Genomic DNA, 20,262 nt, shown 5'->3' with positions numbered 1-20,262 from the left:
ACAAGCAGGGTGATTCCCTAGCTCAGCATGCTTGCTCCTGTTTATACGAGGACTCGTCCATGGAAGGCACTTTCTGAAGCCACGCATTCGTGCCCGTGCCTTTGTCTTCATTGCAGATATAGGCGAACACGAGGTGTGGGCGCTGCGCGTACGCAGGAACCAGGTTCGCTTTCGCGCATGCGCCCTGCTAATAGCAGCGTCAGCTTTAGCGGCATGACGCAGGGCCCGTCAGAGTGACACCTCTTCAAGGTCGCGCTGCTCGGTGCGCGAGTGCCTTTTTCCATTGTCGCTTCTCCCACCGCGTTGCCCGTCGTCGATGTCTCACCTTGTATTTCCAAGACAATGACGCTATGTTTCGTGACGTCACGCTAACGCTGTACAGCTGGCTGTTAAGCGGAGCGTAGTGTGCGCGAAGACTTTGCTCTTCGGGTGCGGTGCCTGGATGGAACGCGTCTTCGGTTGGTGTGTACAGCGTCCTCCCATGCTTCCGAAGTGGTCCTCAAGTGACAAGAGATGACGTCACAGGAGCGTCATGTCGCGACCCTGGCGGTTGCTGCTAGAAGTCACGGCGAAGAGTATCCACCAACTCATTACAAACAAACCGGAGCGCCCCTAGCGGACGCCGCATGCGCGATGGGGGTGTGGGCAAGAAGCTCGCCGTCGCCCATAAACAAACCATTGAAGTGCGATGTCGTCGGCGTCGGTGCGAGTCCCCGTGCTCTTTTTCGTGTTGGAATTGTTGATTCTACGTCTTCCTGGCAATGTCTGACTACTTGAGCGGCCTCGGCGAAATTAACGAGGCTCGTTACACCGCAATACTTCGCGTGAATAATGTGGCATGCCGCGATTCATTCCGCGTGGACGCCACAGAATGGACGCTAAGGCCTGATTCGCATGATGAGATTCCGAAACAACTTGACGGTTTTCCCTTCTTCATATTGGAACAAAACAAATGAATCTGATGACCGCAAGTACCGTGAAATAAACCCAAAGTGCTTCCCTCGCAAGCAGTCGTGGTCCGACTGCGTCCGGTTTTGCCTTTTCACGGCACATATCCCACGTTCTCAGACAAACCGAGGAGATGAAAACTGACCTTCAAAGCTTTCTCGACTCTTTTGGTACAGCCCCAGTCGCGGTGTTTTGACGAAAAGGCATGTTTTTGTCTAGTTTCTCTCTAAACAGCGCAGGAATGCACGTCTCGCATGGGGCCTTCCGCCACAGCCCCAGACCGGAAGTGCGCTCGACGCGCCACCACCGCGCCGTGACGTAAAGAGTTCGTGTCCTCGCGATAGTCTCAACTCCTCAAGCTTCCATGGGCTGTCAAACCGAAGAACGACCTGCAGCAAGACATGCGCCTGCCACAGCCACTGCCGTCGTTGTGTCGACGCCAGGATCGCGACCGACGGCAGCGTGACACTTATACGACGTCATCAGGCGGAAATTGGGGACTTTTTAGAACGCGGTGAACATTCGGCGTTTCAGGCACGCGTGCTTTGTGTGGTTTGCTATACTCTGTTTCACCTTATGATGTACCGCAGGAAAGGGTACAAGCGCGAGTTCCTTGCTCGGGGGCACCTCCCGGCGGCACAAGCTCTCGTGACTTAAAGGGGCCCTGCAATGACTTCTTTACTAATTTTTAATTTGCACCAAACCTGAGCGCACTGAACGTAGTAACTTAGTGAAACTTTTCTTTTCTCGAAATTCGCTTTATTTTAAAAGTTATAGGCAAATTAAAATTACAAAAACAAGCAAGAAATAACCCCCCTCGTGACGTCCTTGGTTGCTTTTGAGTGGCCATGAACTCGAGGAGAAGTAGTGAGCTCATCGAGCGCTCATGGCTGCCGCACTCGTGTCGACGGCGCGAGAGGGCGCCACTGAAACGTGTTCTGGATAGGCTGTATGCAGCGGGCAGCCAGAGCGGCCCTCATTGCATTTGCTGCACGATTAAATACTAATTCGGCATGACACTTCATTGGCCACAAACGACAGCAAACACGGGGTAACGATCAGTACATAATGGGAGCTACTTTGCGCGGCCATACCGCGAAACGGCCGAACCGCAAGACAAAGCTTCTCGCCGAAGGCCTTCGGAACGCTCGGAGCCGGTCTGATCCTCCTGCCCATACGACCGCAGCGCCGCCTCGTACATCCTGGACCTTTCCGTGTCGGCGCCTGATCCCACTACTCCTTTCTAGTATGCGCCGCCTTTTCCACCGCTTGGTGGCGGGTATGTCGACGGGTCATTTCTTGTTTCCGTACTTTATGAACTGCACTCGTTTCTTTTTTGATCTTAAATACTGAACAAAAACTTCTTTTATAAATAATTGAAACGGTTCACGCCACTTATATTTTGTATTTCGACTAAAAAGAAGCTTTTAGCGGCTCTGACCAGTAGTAAGCCCAGGACCAAAGACGTCACATTTTGCGCGTTTTCGGTACCGCGGGTCGCCCTCGTCGGTGGAGGAGGTTTCCGCGTTGTCCGGTTAAAATATGACGCACTTATATTTCGTTACTCTCTCCGTGCCCGCTGGCTTGCCCGAACCCCAAGAGACGTGGAAACCGCAAAAGAGGTAGACGCTCAAATATGATCGCAGGGCCCCTTTAAGAGCGGCTGCCAACACTATGAGCTCGCGCTTCTAGCCTTCGTTGCGGTACAACATAAGGTGAAACGAAGTTTAGCTGTGCCATTTGCGCCGAACAATGCCAAAGCACACTCCCTGCTGCCTCCCGCTATACATCTTATGTTCTATTTCACCGAAATGTGAAGAATATGTGCCGCCCATTTACCAAAAAGATTATTTCGCTTTCTCAGTACTGAAAGTAAGCGCTCAATCGCCGCTACATACAGATAATATGCACCAAACTTTACAAAAAAAAAGAAAAAAGCGCTCCGCGAGAATGAAATTGTGTTGTTAGAAAGCGATTTGGGAAGGTGCACTTTTGTTTAGTGCGCCTAGTTATTTTGTTAAGACTAATTAGCTAACTCTTCAATTATTCGTTTAAGAGCCGAGGTATAAATTGAGGGACTACGTGCAATAATGGTACAAGTACACTTGTACCATTCGTGATATTCACGGTCCCAGATGTTTCACCTATACATGTGGCACTCCACTTTCGGTGGTTCGGAACACTGTACACTTGTATACTCGAAGTTCAAACGCTATATTGACATTGAGATGAGCAGATAAAATTATTGAGGGACTTTTTGGCGAGCTCTGCATTTGCACTTGCACTGCATTGCACGTAGCCCCTCAATAATAAAGTTGTATGGCGCGTTAAGAAACGCCCAATTAAGGGGTTTCCTACACGATATTCCTTGCGCGCTCCTTTTTGGTAGCCTAAAAAGAAAACCCGCGTGGTCCACCCACGTGAGAACGCGCCCGCGCATCGCGCTTGCAGCGCTCTCAGACGTGCTCTGAAGGAACGAAGTACTTCCATCACTGGTGCGCTGTCCTCCCAGACAGGGCTTCCTGTTAGGATAGTCCCCGAAGGTAAGCGCGAGAACCTGCCGCCGCAAAGGCCTGTATCGGACAGCCCGCTAGTCCTAAGGTGGACTTCGTCCCTTCAGAGCACGTCTGAGAGCGCTGCAAGCGCGACGCACGGGCGCGGTGTTTTCTTTTTCCTTTTTATTCTTAATGCGAAGGAATTAAGTGTTTTATCGAGGGAACCGACGTCATCGCGTTATGAGGCCGCGCCAAACGGCACCGTCCCCCGTCCCAATGGAGCGAGGCCTGTCGTCCGTAGCAGAAATCTGATGGATAGGCTCCCATTGGCTGGCGCACGTCATAGTTTCGAGGAACTCTCGCTCCCATCGCCTTTCGCGCGGCGTAGTTCCACTGAACGCCACCAGAGAAGCACTCTCCATGGTGGCGCAGCGTATACAGCGGCCCGGCCGCCGGTAACAGGGAACGCAGAGCCAGTGCTGGCACTCCTACTGATTTTTTTTTTTTTTTTTTCAGAATCCTGCTGAATCAGTGAGAATCAACTGAGTTTTTTTTTTTCCTTTCTTTCCTTTGCTCCAAGGCGTCTCCTCGAGTTATTTGGGTGCACTTAGGTGGGTCATTTTGTGTGTGTATGTGGAAAGGGGGAGGGCATTGTAAAGGGAAATGAGGGGAAAAGTGAGAGCCAATAGCGTACGCGCACAGGCGACAACACAATGCAGGGTATTAGCGGCGAGATGTTTTGGTGGCGCCCTCCTATGGTTCCCCCTTGTTACGTCATTACCTTGCAAACAACAAGTTCGATGGTGTTCGTAATTAGCACAGTGGAAGCCTGACATCATTGAGCTCTTAAAGCAACACTGCCAACACCGTCAAAATTAGAGTTCTTTCATTCCTCTTATTTCCGTCGATGATAAGTCCCCTTTCCTACGTCATAGTCAGCGTTCGTCCAATCGTGGAAGGCCGACCACAGCGACGCTTTCGGTCGTGCACGGGGCTAATAGACCTTTTCCGCAAGGGTGCGGCCATCTTGAATTGTCGTCACTTCCAGTATGGGCGAAAACATTGTTTTGCCGTTGCCACGCCAATAGAAGGCATTTAGGACATAAAGGTAACCGTCACAGATTCTCGTTTTGCCTCCACTTTATTTTTTTACCATTTGCAGGTTGAAACGTTCTGATATTTTTTCGTCGCCCATACCGGATATGTCTTCTTGGCGGTCGGGGGCGAGAGTAAGCGGAGAAGGTCTATAGTTAAACGCGGGTGGATTGGTGTACAAAATGAAGAAGAGGGAGGAAAGCTTGTCAAAGCTAGAGTCACTACAGAGCGACGGCCCGGTCGTGTGCGTGTGTAGGCGTTGTAGTCCGCGATCTGGTGAGGGCGCATCTCGCTTCGCGCCTGGCATTGGCCGTGCCGTATGCAGCGCGGTTTAATTGAGCGATTTTAATTAGCTTATAACTTCTAAAATAACGCGAAGCTTGCTACCACGAATTTTCCTCCGTGTTACTACGTTGCTTGACATTTATCTCGGCGCAAGTTTTCGACCAGTCAAAAAATAATTGAAGGGCCCTTCTTTTTAAAACACCTCGGGATATGGAGACTTTAAAAAAGCATTTCGGGGAAAAATAAATTACACTCGTAGAACAAGAAGCGTGAAACTACTTGATTGGACAGACTATTAAGCGATAAAGACTGAACAATTTATGGTAATCCTGTAATAGTCGCGCGGCCGCTGACTTCTGGATATTCCAGGAAAAGGTCTTAGGAAATGTGCTTTGCATACAGTTTCTTACTTTTTTTTACTGCTTCCTTTTGTTTTTGAGGCATTTTTCACATGTGCTATGAAAATAATCAACCGTACAACACAAACAAGCTAATAAAAGAAAACAGACTACCGAAATTTAAAAGTTTACTGATTATCGATGATTTTTCAATCTGAAATCTACTATTTTCTGGGGAGCCGTGGCAACACTGAGCAGAGCCCGCACGGGCAAACTCCGGAGAGGCTGCACGGCCGTGCTCAGCGCGGCGCGGCCACTTCCCGAGAGCGGGCGCTCGGACGTCGGCCGCCACCTCGGCAGTAGAGAAACGTGGTCGTCCACGCCACTACGCCGCTGAAGAACTAAGCGAGCGGAAGAACGGCATTCATGCTTTCGCGTTCACAACTGATAACAAGTGCTTAGGCGTCCTCGGAATGTTTTAAACTATATATCGCGGGCTTTCTTTTTAGTCTAATAAAAAGAAGCGCGCACAGCGTGTCATGCAGAAAACAGCTTAATTCGGTGTTTTTCGATGGTCTCAACTTTCCATTTCACACCTCAGCTCTTAAACGAATCATTAAAAGTAGTTAATTTGTTTTAATGAACTATGTAACTAGGCGCACTAAAAAGAATTGTGCATCTTACCGAAACGCGCTCCGTCGGTTTTTTCTTTGTTTTCTTTTTTTTTAAATTTTGGTGCAAGTTATTTGGTACTGGTGCTGGACCGTTGCGGTAGGGTAGTGCGAGCTTTCAAAACTCGACTATCCCTTCAAATATAGCGCACTATTTGATTTGTTCGTCGTATCGCGATGTTAACTCCGTTCAGTTCGCTTCTTACTGCGCACTGGTGCGCTGCGGAGAAGCGCAACCCGCGTAGTAGAGGTCGCTATTCTGCGTTCCGCTTCGCCTCAGTGCAGCCGTGTGCGTACGTGAAAGCAGCACTCCAGAGCATACCCTGCGCGCGCCCGCGTCGGGTAAATGCGGGCAGGAAGTGAGGGAGAGGAGGAAACGAGAGCGCACGGGGACATCAGAATACTTTACCAGGTCAGAACTCATTCTGGTAGGAACGATGAGGGTGGGAGACGGGGAGCTATCGCTGCCTCTGTCTCACTCGTTGAATGCGTTCGACGACTGCGCTGGAGACAGGGACAGCCAGCTTCGCGCCTACCCACTACTCATTCCACCCGGAGCCTGGCGTTCCGAAATTCCCTTCCCCCGTGCGTCCTCCTCTCCCTCAGTTTATGCCCGTATTGGGAAGAAAACTTGCTCAAAGCTGATGGGACACTCTGTCTTGCAGTCGGTTTCGGAACCGACTTGCCTCCGTCATTCTTCGTGGTATTGTTTTCTTCTTTTTTTTTCTCTCTCTCTTCAATTTGAGATTAATAACGCGTGTTTTTCGTCTCACCGTAACATGGCAAACGGTCTCAGCGAGCCAATCAGCGCGTCAGGGTTGAGTCGCGTGGGTATACTCTTACTATACCGGTTTTCACCTTAAGAAAAAAGGGAAGTTTTGCGCATTGTGCATACGCCGCTCGAAGTAGTTCTTACAATAAATAATTGTCAAATAATTGTCATTTGAAACACGTGTATGTCTTGATAAGATAACATGTATCTAACCTAAAACCTACCTACGTGTGTCTCAATTCTCTATTAAAAGGGGAACTTAGTAATGCTCCGCTTGCAGCCGGACTTTTTTTTTTTTTTTTTTCTACGATTTTTGAGGGGAAAACGGGTATAGTTGCGCGCAGTGCTGTCAGAGCCGCGAGCGGGAGAGAAAAGAAAGCAACTCCTGCACGAAGTTTGAGTGACAGGCTAATCTCCGACGGAGACAAAAGCGATGTCTGGGCACACACTGAAAAAGTGTGGAGTTTCTCCTTCTCCAAGGGTTACTTTCTCTCCCCTTTGGTAAGAGCTCTCGCGTACTTCGCCTCCGTGGCCTTCGATCGCTCTTTGCGAAAACCTACGACGTCGTACCGCTGCGGTGCGCTGCGCTTGTAAACAGTGTGTTGGCCAATAGTTGCGCGACAGCTCTAAACCCCATCACCATAGATGCACGAAGAAAATTTCTGCGCGTGCTTCGTACCTGTAGAGCTTCTGCGAGCGACGCTCGTTTACCAACACTGAGCTCGCGCGTTGATCAGCGCCGGATGGGCAGGTTCCCAAGCATTCCGGGATTCCTGCCGTGCCGGAGCGTCTTCCATGCTGTTGCATGCAGCTGCGTGGGCGGCGTGCACGACGACGACGACGCCCGTAGAGCGTAGCCTTGACTGACGCCCACGACGACTGGCACGCGGCTTGGCCGTCACCTTCCCTCCGTGCCAGAAGATGCATGCACGCGACGGCCTTCGGGGTTGGGCCGCCGAAACGACGCATTCCGGCGTGTTCCCCAGGGCCCAGACACGACAAACCCATCGGAAAGAGAAAGGGGCTCGCACGCGAGTGACGTCGCCACTATTATTGAAGCATGGTGTGTGTGTTTTTGTTTTTTTAACGTCTGTCCGTTTCTCGCTAGATCTAGCGGGAAAATTGACGTCACGAGACCTACACACCACTTCGATTCAGTTCTCTCGCTGGTGTAAGTTTGGCATGTACACCAATTTAGTTTTTCTGTTGGATTTAGCGGGGAAATTTACGTCACGTTACCTTTGTGTGAAATCAGTTTCCTCGCTTACTTTAGCGGGGACATTGATATTAAAAAATACGCGTCCTCGTTTGCTCTGTGAAACTTCTTTTTTTATTCTCAACAGATTCGCTGCCAATTATTGTTATTATTATTACATCAGGGAAACAAGAAGCTCCAGCGTGCCACTCCTCCGGAGTATAGAGTTGCAGCCGAGTCGGACCGAGAGAGACAAGACGGATGTTTTGAGCCTCTTGCGACGGCCTAGGACCGGTTGCGCGCTTCTGCAGAGCAGCTCCTACGCCAGGGATCTCAAACACGCGGCCCGCGGGCCGGATGCGGCCCGTGATTCGCTGGAACGCGGCCCGCAGGCAATCGTCCCGGTTCCCATGTCTCGAGCGCTAGAAAAAGCATGCGGCTTCGTGATCTCTTCTCGCCGATTCATTTTCGCTCGAAAAGTAGCTCTGCTCTTTTAACGCATTCACATAGTTTATACTTATCTGTGCTTATTTGCCGTATGTCTCGCTTTATTTTTTGCTTCCCAGCTTTTTTGTAATGTACAACTGTTCCGCTACCAGGCCGCAAGCGCGAGCTATTCGTTGAAGGGTGCATCTCGGGCTGCGCGAACTTTCGATCAGCCGGAGCAACAGCCAAAAAGAAAGCTACGAACTCGGGATCCTCGCCTTCAAAATTGTCACAATTGAAAAACGAGGATTTGCTCAGAGTGTTGTAATAAAAATCGTAAAGAAATCACGAACTGCCAAATTAATTACCGATTGTTATTTTTTTTATTGTTTTTTAGAAATATGTTTAGAGCTCTGGAACGACAGTGCACTTCTTCCCTTGTTCTATTAAAAATGGCAGCACGTTGGCGGGGCGGTGTCATTTATTTCTAGATATCACGGCAGTGCCCAGAGTAGTCATAAAACACATGAAAGCGAAAGACCTCACTGGCAAAACTGGGATTTTACAAAAAGCATAGAGAGCGAGCTCACTTTACTATAAAATTGTATGCCGCCCCCCCTCTTACGTTGGCTCGCGACCTTTCCGGTGTGGGCTATTTGGTCCCCAGACTTGAATGAGTCTGAGACCACTGTCCTACGCCGTCGCGAGAGGCTTAAAAATCGGTCTCGTCTCTCTCGGTCCTACTTGGTTGCAAGTGTCTGAACGGCGCTTCAGACAGGTGACCCTCGTTAAGGCCCGTTCACACTTTTGCAACCGAGTAGGACCGACTGAGACAAGACCGGTTTTTAAGCTTCTTGCGACGGCTTAGGACCAGCTCCGCAGCAGCGCCTCCGGATCTAAGCCGTCGCAAGAGGCTTTAAAACCGGTCTTGTCTCAGCCAGTTCTACTCGGTTGCCAATGCGTGAACGGACCTTTAACGTTACGTCGTGATACTAGTGGGGAGACGAACGGACGACAAGGGATCAAACACGTGCGTCTCAGATTGAGATGCGTGTGTTGTTGTCCCTTTGTCGTCCGTTCGTCTCCGGCAGGGCTAGGCAGTATCGCGATACAAATGTATCGCGATAGTATCTAATACCCCTCGGCAGACGAACGTCCTCTAGGATGAGGGGACGCCGGCTGTCAGAGCCAGGGGGGAAACGTTACCGTTGAGTCATACGCCGGTCTGACGAGCTCACGCCGCGACTCGACCCATCGCCCGGAGTCCCATCCAGGACTCCTCGACCAGACGGCCGTCCGCTCGGAGGAGGGCAAGCCCGACGGCCCGCGCGATCTCGCTGGTCCGCCGAAAACGGGAGACGCGCGGAGGAGAGCGAGAGGGTAGGCCAACATGGGGAGAAAACATGGTGGCGTACTCTCCCCAACACCGTACGGAACGAACAGGCTCGAAGCCAGACGACTCCGGCCGGAACGCCTGCGGCTTACGCCTTCTCGGGAGAGGGTTGTTGTTGTTGAAATTATTGTTTATTGATAAAGAATGGGAGAAGGGGGAAGGGTAGGGGGATAAAAGAAATATGAAGAGAGGGTGGGTAACCCTAGTCCAGGGCTCCAATCGCAGCTATGGCTACGCCGGCTCTTCCCACAAGCAGCTTCTGCTTGTCGGCTTCCTCATTCTTTTTTGGGCTCCTCCAACGTGGTCAGACCAGGGATCTTCTTGCACACCCATGCCAGGTGATGGATGTCGGCCCAAAGTGCTGCAGAAGGGACAGCTCGTCGAATGAAAGCGCTCTGGGTACCAGGTGTAAAGTTTTGTCGGTGTAGTGACCGTGTCCGTCTGTAACCTTCGCCAAATAAACTCTTCTTCTTTGCTTAGACTTTTGTGCTGTGCAGGAAATTCTTTCCCTACTTGTCGCAGAGTTGCCAGGTGCTTGTTGTAAGGCATATCCGGCGCGGGTTCCACTGGACATGGAGACGAGTCCCGGTAAAGAGCCGCTCGCGCCGCAGCGTTAGCCGCCTCGTTCCCTGTATTCCCCATGTGACCCGGGGCCCATATGAGATGCACTCCCATGGCTTGAACTTGAAATTTCTTCAATATGCGTAACGCTGGTCTTCCCAAAACGCCTCGAGCGTAATTTCTGCAGGCCTTCTGCGAATCGGTGATCACCGTGGCTCGGGAATTGCATCTGACGGCGAGGGCAATAGCCGCCTCCTCCGCTTGTTCCGCCGAATCTGCCCGAATCGATGCCACTCGAAGAATCTTCCCTTGAGCACCGGCCACGGCGATTGCAGCCACTCCAAGTGACGGTCCGGCGGCGCCCACGTAGAGACTCCCCTCTCTGTTGTCCCAAGAGTGGGCGAGTGCCGCGGTCCGCGCTCTCCGACGTCCTTCGTCCCGTTCCGGGTGCATGTTCTTTGGAAGTTTGCTGATCTTGAACTTCTGTCTTGTACCGTGGTCTATTTCTTCTTCCCCCTCGGGAACCTGGGTGCCCCCCGAACTGCCATACCAAGTCTGTCGAGCAGCCATTTTTCATTGGTGGTAGCGTCTAGCCTCTTCAGTTGCGATATTATCTGGGCCTTGTGAAGCTCCTCCATGCTGTTGTGTACCCCCAGCCTGAGCAGCTTGGCTGTGGCTGTCCATTCCGGCAATCCTAGAGCGTTCTTGTATGCCTTCCTTAGGATAGCATTCAGCTTGTTCATTTCGGTCTTGTTTAGCTTTAGGTAAGGAGTCCCGTAAGTCAGCCTCGAGACAATGAAAGCCTGCACAAGCTGGACCGCCTCCTTCTCTTTGATGCCATTCCTCTTGTTCCTAATCCTTCGCATCATTCGGCCCACTTGCGTGGCCATAGTCTCCAGAAACTCTATAGTCGCCTTGTTCCGCCTGCGGAATGTGTTGTCCTAGGATCCTCACCACCTTTGGTTTGGGTACCGCCTGTCCGTCGACCATGATGTTGATGTGTTCGACTTGCTTTTCCCGCGGGTTGTGCAGTATTAGCAATTCAAATTTCTCTGGGGCGCAGCGAAGACCGCAGCTCCGAGCGTACTCCGCCGCGATGTCGGCCGCCCTCTGAAGGCCTTCCTCGATCTGCCCGTCGCTCCCCGAACGACACTACGGAGTGATGTCATCCGCGTAGATGGCATGCTCCACCTGCGGCACCACTTGCAGCGCCCCGGGTAGACCACGCATCGCCAGATTAAAAAGCAACGGGGACAGGACGGCGCCTTGAGGTGTTCCCCTCGGCCCGAGGTTGTATTTTCCTGACTTGATATTCCCGAGTGTAAGCGTCGCCGTTCTCCCTGAGAAGAAGCTGTGAACGTAGTTATAAGTCTTCCTTCCGCAGTCGACTTGGCTAAGTCCTCGGAGGATACTTTCATGCGAAACGTTATCGAAGGCCCCCTTCAGGTCCAGCGCAAGGATGCACCTCGTCTGTCCCTTCGGGGGGTCCTCCAGGAGGTCCTTGTATAGCCAAAGCAACACGTCCTGAGTGGACGTATGCGGTCGAAAGCCGAATTGCGTGTTCGGTAGAAGCTGGTTCTTGTCAATGTGTTTGAGTCTCGTGTTAATGACACGCTCGAATGCCTTCCCCAGGCTCGATGTTAGCGAAATCGGACGAAGATTTTCCAATCTGAGATCCTTCTTGGGCTTGGGGATGAACCGCACATCGGCTGTTTTCCAGGCATCCGGCGTGATGCCTTTCTCCCAGTATACTTCGTTAAAGTGCCGGACCAGCTCCCTGAGGTCCCCCTCCGCCAAGTTATAGAGGAGCTTAGCCGTAATAGAGCCAGGCCCCGGCGCTGCCATTTTTTTTTTTCATATTTCGCAACTCATATTCGAGTTCCTCTACTGTGATGGGTCTGTCCAGGTCCGGGTTCTCCCTTCCTTCGTAGTCGGGCAGCACCACTGGAGGGTCGAGGCAGAGGTATTTCGCGGCAAGCTGGTCCATAATGCGTTCTTGTGTTTCTGGGATCTTGAAAACCAGCTCCGCGAGTCGGTTGGTGGTGGCCGTCTTGGTCTTCCCTGGGTCGATAAGTGCCCGCAGGAGTCTCCATGACTGTGCCGACCCGAGGTTCCCTCTTATGCGGTCGCATACCCCGCAACAGTGTTGGCTGGCCAGCTTGATCGCACACTCTTCGGCTTTTGCCGTCAGCTCCGCAATCTTCTTCCTGAGGACCTTGTTATGCCGCTGCCTCTTCCATCTCTTGGTGAGAGCCCGCCGTGCTTCCCATAGATTTAGGAGGTGCTTGTCCACGTCCGGGTCCTTATCTGTGCGCTCTACCTCCGTGGAGAAGGGTTTGATGTTGTCCGAAATTGTTTTAGTCCACTCCTCGGTGTTCTCGATGGTGGGAGGTATGCCGCTCCTTTGCTTCCTCCACTTGTCCCAATCCGTGATCTTGGTCTTCCCCAATTTCCTCTTAAAACCTCTTCGGTGTATGATAGTTTCGAGTATGCAATGGTCGCTGCCCAGTTGCTCTAGTAAATTCCTCCATTCCGCACTTTTCACGTTCTTGACAATCGTCAAGTCCGGGCATGTGTCCCTGGTCGTGCTAGAACCGGTTCTCGTCGGTTGGTCTGAGTCCGTGAGGAGCGTGAGACGCTCCCGGTTGATGACTTCTGCCAATCTCCTGCCCTTGGGTGTGACAAATCGATACCCCCATGCCGGGTGAGGCGCATTGAAGTATCCGGCGATGACTACCGGGTCCCTCCCTGCTTCCTCCACGGCCGTAGACACGACTCGCCGAATGTCCGTTTTATGGTCTTTTGGGTTGCAATAGATATTCACCACGTGCACCCTTTGGTCTCCCGTTTTCACAGGTATCACCGTGAGGTAGCAGCTTGAGGCCCCTTGACTTTCAACTTCCCGCTTCGTTGCTGAGTACAGCTTATGCACCAGTGTAGCGACGTACTGATCCTCTTCAAACTTAACATAGTCTTTGATTTTCACGCTTTTTTTCCGGGTTCTTGTAGCAGTATCACCGCCGGGGGAATTGCTTCTTGGGACACCCGCAGACTAAAGGCTCTGTTATACTCCGACGTAACGCGTGCGCGCGCGCGAGCGCGTCACAGCGACGTCACATCGGCGAAAACCCGACGCTCTATACTCCGGCGTCGTGGCGTAACCGACGCGACCGGCGGCGTTCGACGCCGTCTGACCGCCTCGACGCCAAAATGGAGCATGCCGTATTCCGCGCCGGCCCGCGCCGGCGACGCCGGACCAGGATGCATCACGCGCTGGCTCCCAGCAGCCCGACGACAGGAGCACCGCTCCGTGTGGCGTCATGTTTGAAGAATGGTACTCGGTCGGTCGAGAAGCTGATCGAGGGAATTCGTTCTCACGCGTGTGTCTACGAGTCGAGAAAGCTTGAGTACCGTAGAAAGGACGCTTGTCAAAGATGTACCGTATGTACAGTCGGGAGCAAAAGTTTGCGGGGCACGGGAGCGCGTGCCGAAACGCATCGCCGCGCCGTCCGACGGCGCGCCGCTGCATTAAGGAGACGCGCTTTGCGCATGCGCGGCTTCCGTGCTCGCAATCATGTCTCTTTCGCTCGTTTCTTTTTGACGCACTCCTGATAACAGGAGTCGGCGCCAGGGGCGCGAGTTAGCGCTTCGCTGTAAAGCCCCTCGATGTGTTTGCGCTTGTCTTTACTTCGCTGGGTGTCATGCTGTGCGTCTGCTTCAGCCGCCTCAGCCACCGCGCTTTGTCATGGAGGTCGCGTAGGGGGAAGAGGGGGGGGGGTGGGTGGGGGGGGGGGGGGGGGGGGGGGGGGGGGTAACCAGGCGCTTTGTCACCCAGCGCGGCTGCTGAGGCAGCTGAAGAGGACACGAGGCATGACAGCCAGCGAAACGTCAACTTGCGCCCCTGCCGCCGACTCCGGTTATCAGGAGTCGGTCGGACAGAAACGAGCGAAAGAGATATGACTGCCAGCACGAAGGGCGCGCATGCGCAAAGCGCGGCTTTTTAATGCGGCGGAGCGCCGTTGCACGGCGCGGCGATGCATTTCGGCACGCGCTCCCGTGCCCCGCAAACTTTTGCTCCCGACTGTACATTGACCGCCGACGCTTGTGGCGAGGCGGTGCAGCAACAGTGCAAGCGCGAGTTTTCATCGTGCAAGGTACGTCCACGCCATCGCTCGAACTTGGCACTGAAGAAGCGCGAGAAGTTTCGTCTGCTATTCGAAGCGAAAAGGAACCGGAAATGGCGCACTCTCGCAGGAAACGTGCCCTCGTAGTCAGATTCTGCGCATGCGCCGCGCCGGCGGCCCACCGACGCGAGCCGCGGGAGTCGCCAGGGCCGCCGGAGTATAAAGAGGGCGAACTTTCGACGCGCGCGGTGTGACTGACGTGACGTAGCCGACTTCGGCCGGCGTTCGCCTGCGCGCGCGTTACGTCGGAGTATAACAGAGCCTTAAGGCTCGCCTGCTTGCGTCCCATCCCCCGGCAGTTCCACTGACAAATCTTCATTTCTGGCTCCTTTGGCTTATGCATGACTCCGCGTCTGATGTATCCGACTCCTGTGGGCCCCCTCCGGTCTTCCTTCTTTTCTTGGTTTGTATCTTGGTGAAACTGTCTTGCTGCTGTGCCAGTCTTCTTCCCAAGTTCTCCAATTCCATTGTCCTCTGTGCGAGATGCATGAGTTGGCTGGTCATGAATTCCTGCATCCCCCGGACCGCTCGCTGAACTGCATCCTCGACTATCGCTTGAATCTGTCCAACAGAGTTGCCCGCGTTGGCATTTCGCATTCTCTCGGTCTCTCGTTTCATTTCTTCAATACATTCCTTGCACTGGGCCAATTCCCTCTTTAGTTCTTGTACGTGCTTGTCCGCTCCCCCTTGCACCTTGGGCTTGTCGCCTTGACCCTCGTCCGTCGGTAGCGCAGGCCACTTCCCGTGGTCATCGGTGTCGATGCGAACTTCGCTCCTGGTAGCGTCTGCCTTGGTCTTCTTTCCTCGCTTGCGCTTCGTTTGCGACGTGGTCGTAGTCTGCGACGGCTTTCGCTGACAGCTGGCGGAGCGGCTCCGCGAGCGCGCGCGCGCCCTTGACTTGCTCCGTTCTGTCTCCTTGGAGAGCCACCGCACCTGTGCCTCGCCGGTGCGCTGTTCTCCGCGGCTCTGTCTTTTCGCCTTGTCAGTTTGGGTTCTCTTAGAAAACTTTTCGGGGCAGGTCCTGTCGTAAGTCCGATGGGCACCCCCGCAGAGGGCACAGTTTGGCGTGCATACGTGGCTCTCTCCTACGCTGGCAGTTCCACATAGCGTACATGCGAAGCCCGCGGGTTTGCTGCAGACGTCCGCTTGGTGTCCTACCTCGCCGCAGTTGAGGCACGCCGCTCTGGTTTTCTTATAGATGAAACAGGGCGTCTCCAACCAGTTGAAACTGACCGTGAATGGGACCTTGTTTCCCGCAAAGACGATGACGGCTGAGTGCGATTTCCCGAGCCTCCTTGCATCCAGCACCTCGTACCCGAAGGCCTTGGTCTTCTGTCGTATCTGTTCCTTCGTGAATTCGGGACGTACACCATGTATCACACCACGACACGCGTCTTCGAAACGTGGTATGCTTCCACATCCAAATGGCCGACTGGGAAGTTGAGCTTCTTGATCCCGGCTATGTTCACCGCCTCGTTCCACTCGTCCGTGCACACCATGATGGTGTTTCGTGCCTCGAGTAGTCGCACGACGGTTCCCTCCCCTAATTCTTGTGGCAGAGCACCGCGCAAGGCCTCCCCAATCTGGTTCTTGAACTGCTTCAAGTCGACGGGCACTCGCCTGGGCTTGATCATGACCTTGTGCTTGAACTCCCGCAAGCTGGGTAAGCGTAGAGGCTTCGGTTGCTTAGGCTCCTCTCCCGTAGAAGTAGTGTTAGTCTTCACTTGCGCTTGAATATCTGGAGCCTGCTTGTCCCGCTTGTTCTCCTTCCTCTATAGAACTTCAACCCAGCTGTTGCCGGGCGCATCTTCCCCCTTGTCTCCCGAGGTGGCTCCTACGTCTTTGTCCTTCGGAAGCAGCTGCTGCGTCGGAACCACCGTGGTGTGTGCCACCTCTTCGGGGTTGTAACCGGTAATTAACCCGATTCCAGGTCTTCCTTCAAGGCCTGATGCCATTTCTAGCTTACTTCGTCCACAGGGCTGCCGATTTCCGCGTGATTAGGCCTGGCGAAGCGGTTCCGCCGAGAGCCTCCCGGTTCGGGGGTCCATATCACAAGAGCGAATGACATTTTAGCGAACAGCGACATTTGAGCGAATGGACGTTTTAGCGAATAATGGGGGCACGCGTTAACCCATCCGTCGCGCTGCGCTTTACGCCGCTTCGCGGCGACTGTCTGCGGCAGCTCATTACAAAAATATCAACCCACTTGGCCCTCCCGAAAACGCCGCTTCGCGGCGTCCGACTATTCGCTAAACTGTCGTTCGGTGAAACGTGGGCGTTCGCTAAAACGTCATTCGATCAAGTGAGTGCCTCCCCCGGTTCGGCGCGCCCCTGGCGAAGCCAGGCCTAGCGAGGGTGAGCGGGCCTCGTGGGCCCAAATCACGAAAAGTCCGGTAAATCAAAAAGTGTTGTGCTCATCGGCTTGAAAATCACACGAGTAGAACCCGGAACACTTCCCGCGTCCACTTCAATACTTTTTTTACGTGCACAAAACGAGTTTTCCGCATGAAAACATAAAATTTTGTGGAGCACATAAAAGCCGTGTCCACTCCGAGCGCGATCGCAGCGCCCCAGGATCTCGGGAGAGGGAAACCATTGGCTCCACGCGCATCCATGCTCCCGCTAACAGTGGGCGCGTTAAGTCGGCGCTCCTTTACTCCTACTCCGACACTCCGAGTTTCATACTCCGAGTGCAGCAACTAAACGACGCATAGCGTACAAGAGCGCGATACACCGAGGCTGCGTTCCAAACCTACTCGAATGGAGACGAGTTACCCTGGCGGATTATGTCAGGGGACAACAAAAATACAGAAACGCTGGACGCGGATAGGTTTTCGATAACCACTTTTACCCTAGATACAGTACCCTAGGGTTAGATCGAGCAAGTTTTGGAACACGGCCAGAAACTGTCAACGAGCCACACGAACTCCTTCCGACCGTGAATACGGGTGGCAGAAGCCAAAAATATTTCGAAGATAAATAATTAGGCCCGTGTAGAGCGGCAGAGTCTAAAGCGAAAGAGATGGCGACGTTATGAAGTTTCTACGAACGTTTTAATATTCCTGAAACGTTTGGAGGCTCGCTTCGTGCACATATGTGGAAGGTTACCTTGGCCGATCTATTTATTGACCATGTATGCTGTTACGATTTACATTGGAGACACCATTCTTGAACCCGCTCGTCGACGCAGTAAACCCTCAAATTTGTCAGAGATTCCCTCGTTCCGTCGGTTCCGTCTCGCAGCCAGACGGAAGCTACGCCGATACAGGCACACCGTCGTTCGATAGCACGTCAATTTGTTTTTAGACTGTATGTATATGAACAAACCTTTCCCGCAACGCTAACTGGTGTTTCTCTTTATTCGCTACGGCAGGGCAGCGGTCTGACTGTCTTTTCATCACAAATTTTCTGTCGCCGAGCTATCGGCACGCTCGTTTGATAGATCAATTCGTTTTCAGGCAGGACGCACGAACAAACCTTTTTCTCAACGCTTACTGATGTTTTGGCTTTCAAATCGAAGTATATTTATTCATTGGGGCTAAGCATTATAAAAGGGACAGAGCGGTGCGAATGTCTCCTCATCTCGACAACTTTACTGTCGCTGTGCTATCGGCACGCTACCGTTTGATAGATGAATTTCTTTTTCAGGCGAGATGCACGAACAAAACCTTTTCCGGAACGCTAATTGCTGTCTTGGCTTTCGTATCAAATCGTTTTTACCCGCTGGATTAGGCACTAATCAACTGAAAAGGGGCGGCGGTCCTGCTACGCCTTTCGCCTCGACGGTCTCAACAGCAGCGCAGCCATCTTGCTTGTTTACGTGACGTCACGGAGCGGCAAACTCTCCCGCTCCGGAGTACGCGCCCAGTGATTAGGGAGTTTTCGTGGACCGCGTTTCTCCCTCCGCTAAGCCGTCCGCAACGAAGAAGCCGCTACTGCGCCTGCGCGCCGATGGCCTTGGCTTTAGAGTTCCGGGTATCGTAGCGCGCAGCGGAGAGCGTTGCGGGACGGCGAAAATGATCTATGAAAACACGCTAATAACGCTACTCACTAGGCAGCAAATTCGCCACAATGGCCGCTGATACAATGCACGTCGGGTACGCAGTCTCGGTCATTTTACCTCCCGATCATGTGAAGTGCGCGCGCTACGCTATTTTGCCGCCAAAAGTTCAGAAGGCGCGTTTACTTCGGCACTCGCTGGCAGCGCTCAATTCAAGGGAAACTGTCGAAACACATGATTGGCTGCGGGAAACCTAGAAAGCAATAAACTTCTAAAACAAAAAAGTAAAACAAATGGTGTAAGCGTGCACGTTCCTCTCCTTCCCTTTTCTTTTTTTTTTGACACGCGACAGCCGTTTTATGGACTTCCCAGCTGCATTCGCGTCTTCGGCGTTGTTCTAGGCTGAAAACTCCGTGACGTCGTCAAATCACGTGATGCATGCACCACCAGAGACGTTCACCCCTCGGCCGAGAGGTGACTGGTGACGTCATGCGCAGGCCTTGTCTAGCTTGGAGGCCCGGAGACGTGCGGGAACGAGAAGCAAAAGACGCAGACGCGAAAATTCCGAAGCACGGGAAGCAGAACGAGTTTGTAAACACCAGGGCTGTCGCTTCTTCGCATGATGTGGCGGATATTTTGTTTTCCTATACGAAGCACACCTTTGTTTGGAGCGCGTGGCGGGAGCGTGGCGGAAGAGCTGCGAACCTCTGTAGTCGATGTTTAATTGTGTGTTCGATGGAGCGAGAGCTCTACGACTGTGTTCAGTTCCACCACCTATCCGTGCGTTACTGCCGCCATTGGGGCGCGACAGACAGGGGCCAGACAAACCTTCCGGACCGGTGTTGAGCGAGCTTGTTCATGCGAGCGCGAGGGCCGTAGCGGGCTGGCATATATGGATATATATATATATAATATGGAGTCTCAAATAGCGGCCAGGCTCTTTAGATCGACCGCAAAATTCGGTTTCTGAACCTACCGCGCTACGATTTTGTGCAGCGTTGCCCACAGGTGGTGCATTTTTTCTAGAAAATTTGCAAAGAGCGCACTTACCCGAGGAAAAAGTGAAGAAAGAGAAAGGCTGAACTCCTATGGAAACCCAGCGAAGCCACCGGTCTTCAAACAGTAGGGAGTTTTAGAATAGCGTACGCAATTTTAGCGCACGCTTATTAGCGCACGCGACGCGAGAGAGTTTTAGAATGGCGTTTCTCAGTCGCGACGCTAAAGCCCAAGCATCTGTCACTTGCGACGCCACCAAGATGCAGTCGCAATTTTTATTTCACACACGAAATGCTGTAACTTTAGAAGAAAAAAAAACTTTTTTTTTTTGGTCCAAAGTACTATTTTAGATTTGTTTGAACATGAGAATGCGACGCGAACGGTTGACGGTTCGTGTCCGCTTGCGTCTCATTTGCAAGAGAGGTCTCGTGTACTGACCTTCGCACATCGTACCTTTGCCGAGAAATGTTCGCGCGTCACAAGCATCAAGTTGCCTGTGATCGTTGCCAAACCGAGTACAATGTCGTCGCGTATTAAATATCGCAGCCGCGAGGATGCCGCCGCCGTCGCACTCGCGACGCTGCCAAAGCAGCCGCCGACATAATCCTGGAAGCCGCCATTTTTTTAACTCTGCTCGTCTCGGCTTTAGCCAACTTCTCATCACGAATCCTCCTTGGATCCTTGGAAAAGCGCAAAGACTCTTTGCATACGCACGCTATTTCCGAGAAATAGCGCACGCTAAAATTTCGAACGCAAAGCGCGAAACCTGGTTTGCGTTCGGAGCATGCGCAGTGGCGACGACGCTATTCTTTGCGTGCGCAAAGCTTTAACGTGCGCTATTCTAAAACTCCCTAATAGGGCGCGGTATTGATTGAAGACCGGTGGCTTCGCTGGATTTCTGTG

At 52.7% G+C, this 20,262-nt stretch overlaps 1 protein-coding gene across 2 annotated transcripts in view; it reads left to right on the top strand.

Annotated features, from left to right (window-relative positions):
- Positions 1-20,262, top strand: part of LOC115310162 (protein kinase C and casein kinase substrate in neurons protein 1) — an 87,655-nt gene that overhangs the window by 20,457 nt on the left and 46,936 nt on the right. The window lies entirely within an intron of this gene.

Source organism: Ixodes scapularis, unplaced genomic scaffold (genome assembly GCF_016920785.2).
Source record: "Ixodes scapularis isolate PalLabHiFi unplaced genomic scaffold, ASM1692078v2 PGA_scaffold7__128_contigs__length_106722199, whole genome shotgun sequence".
Classification (NCBI taxonomy): Eukaryota; Metazoa; Arthropoda; class Arachnida; order Ixodida; family Ixodidae; genus Ixodes; species Ixodes scapularis.
Note: the sequence above shows the minus strand (reverse complement) of the source record. Positions and strands in the feature narration are given on the sequence as shown.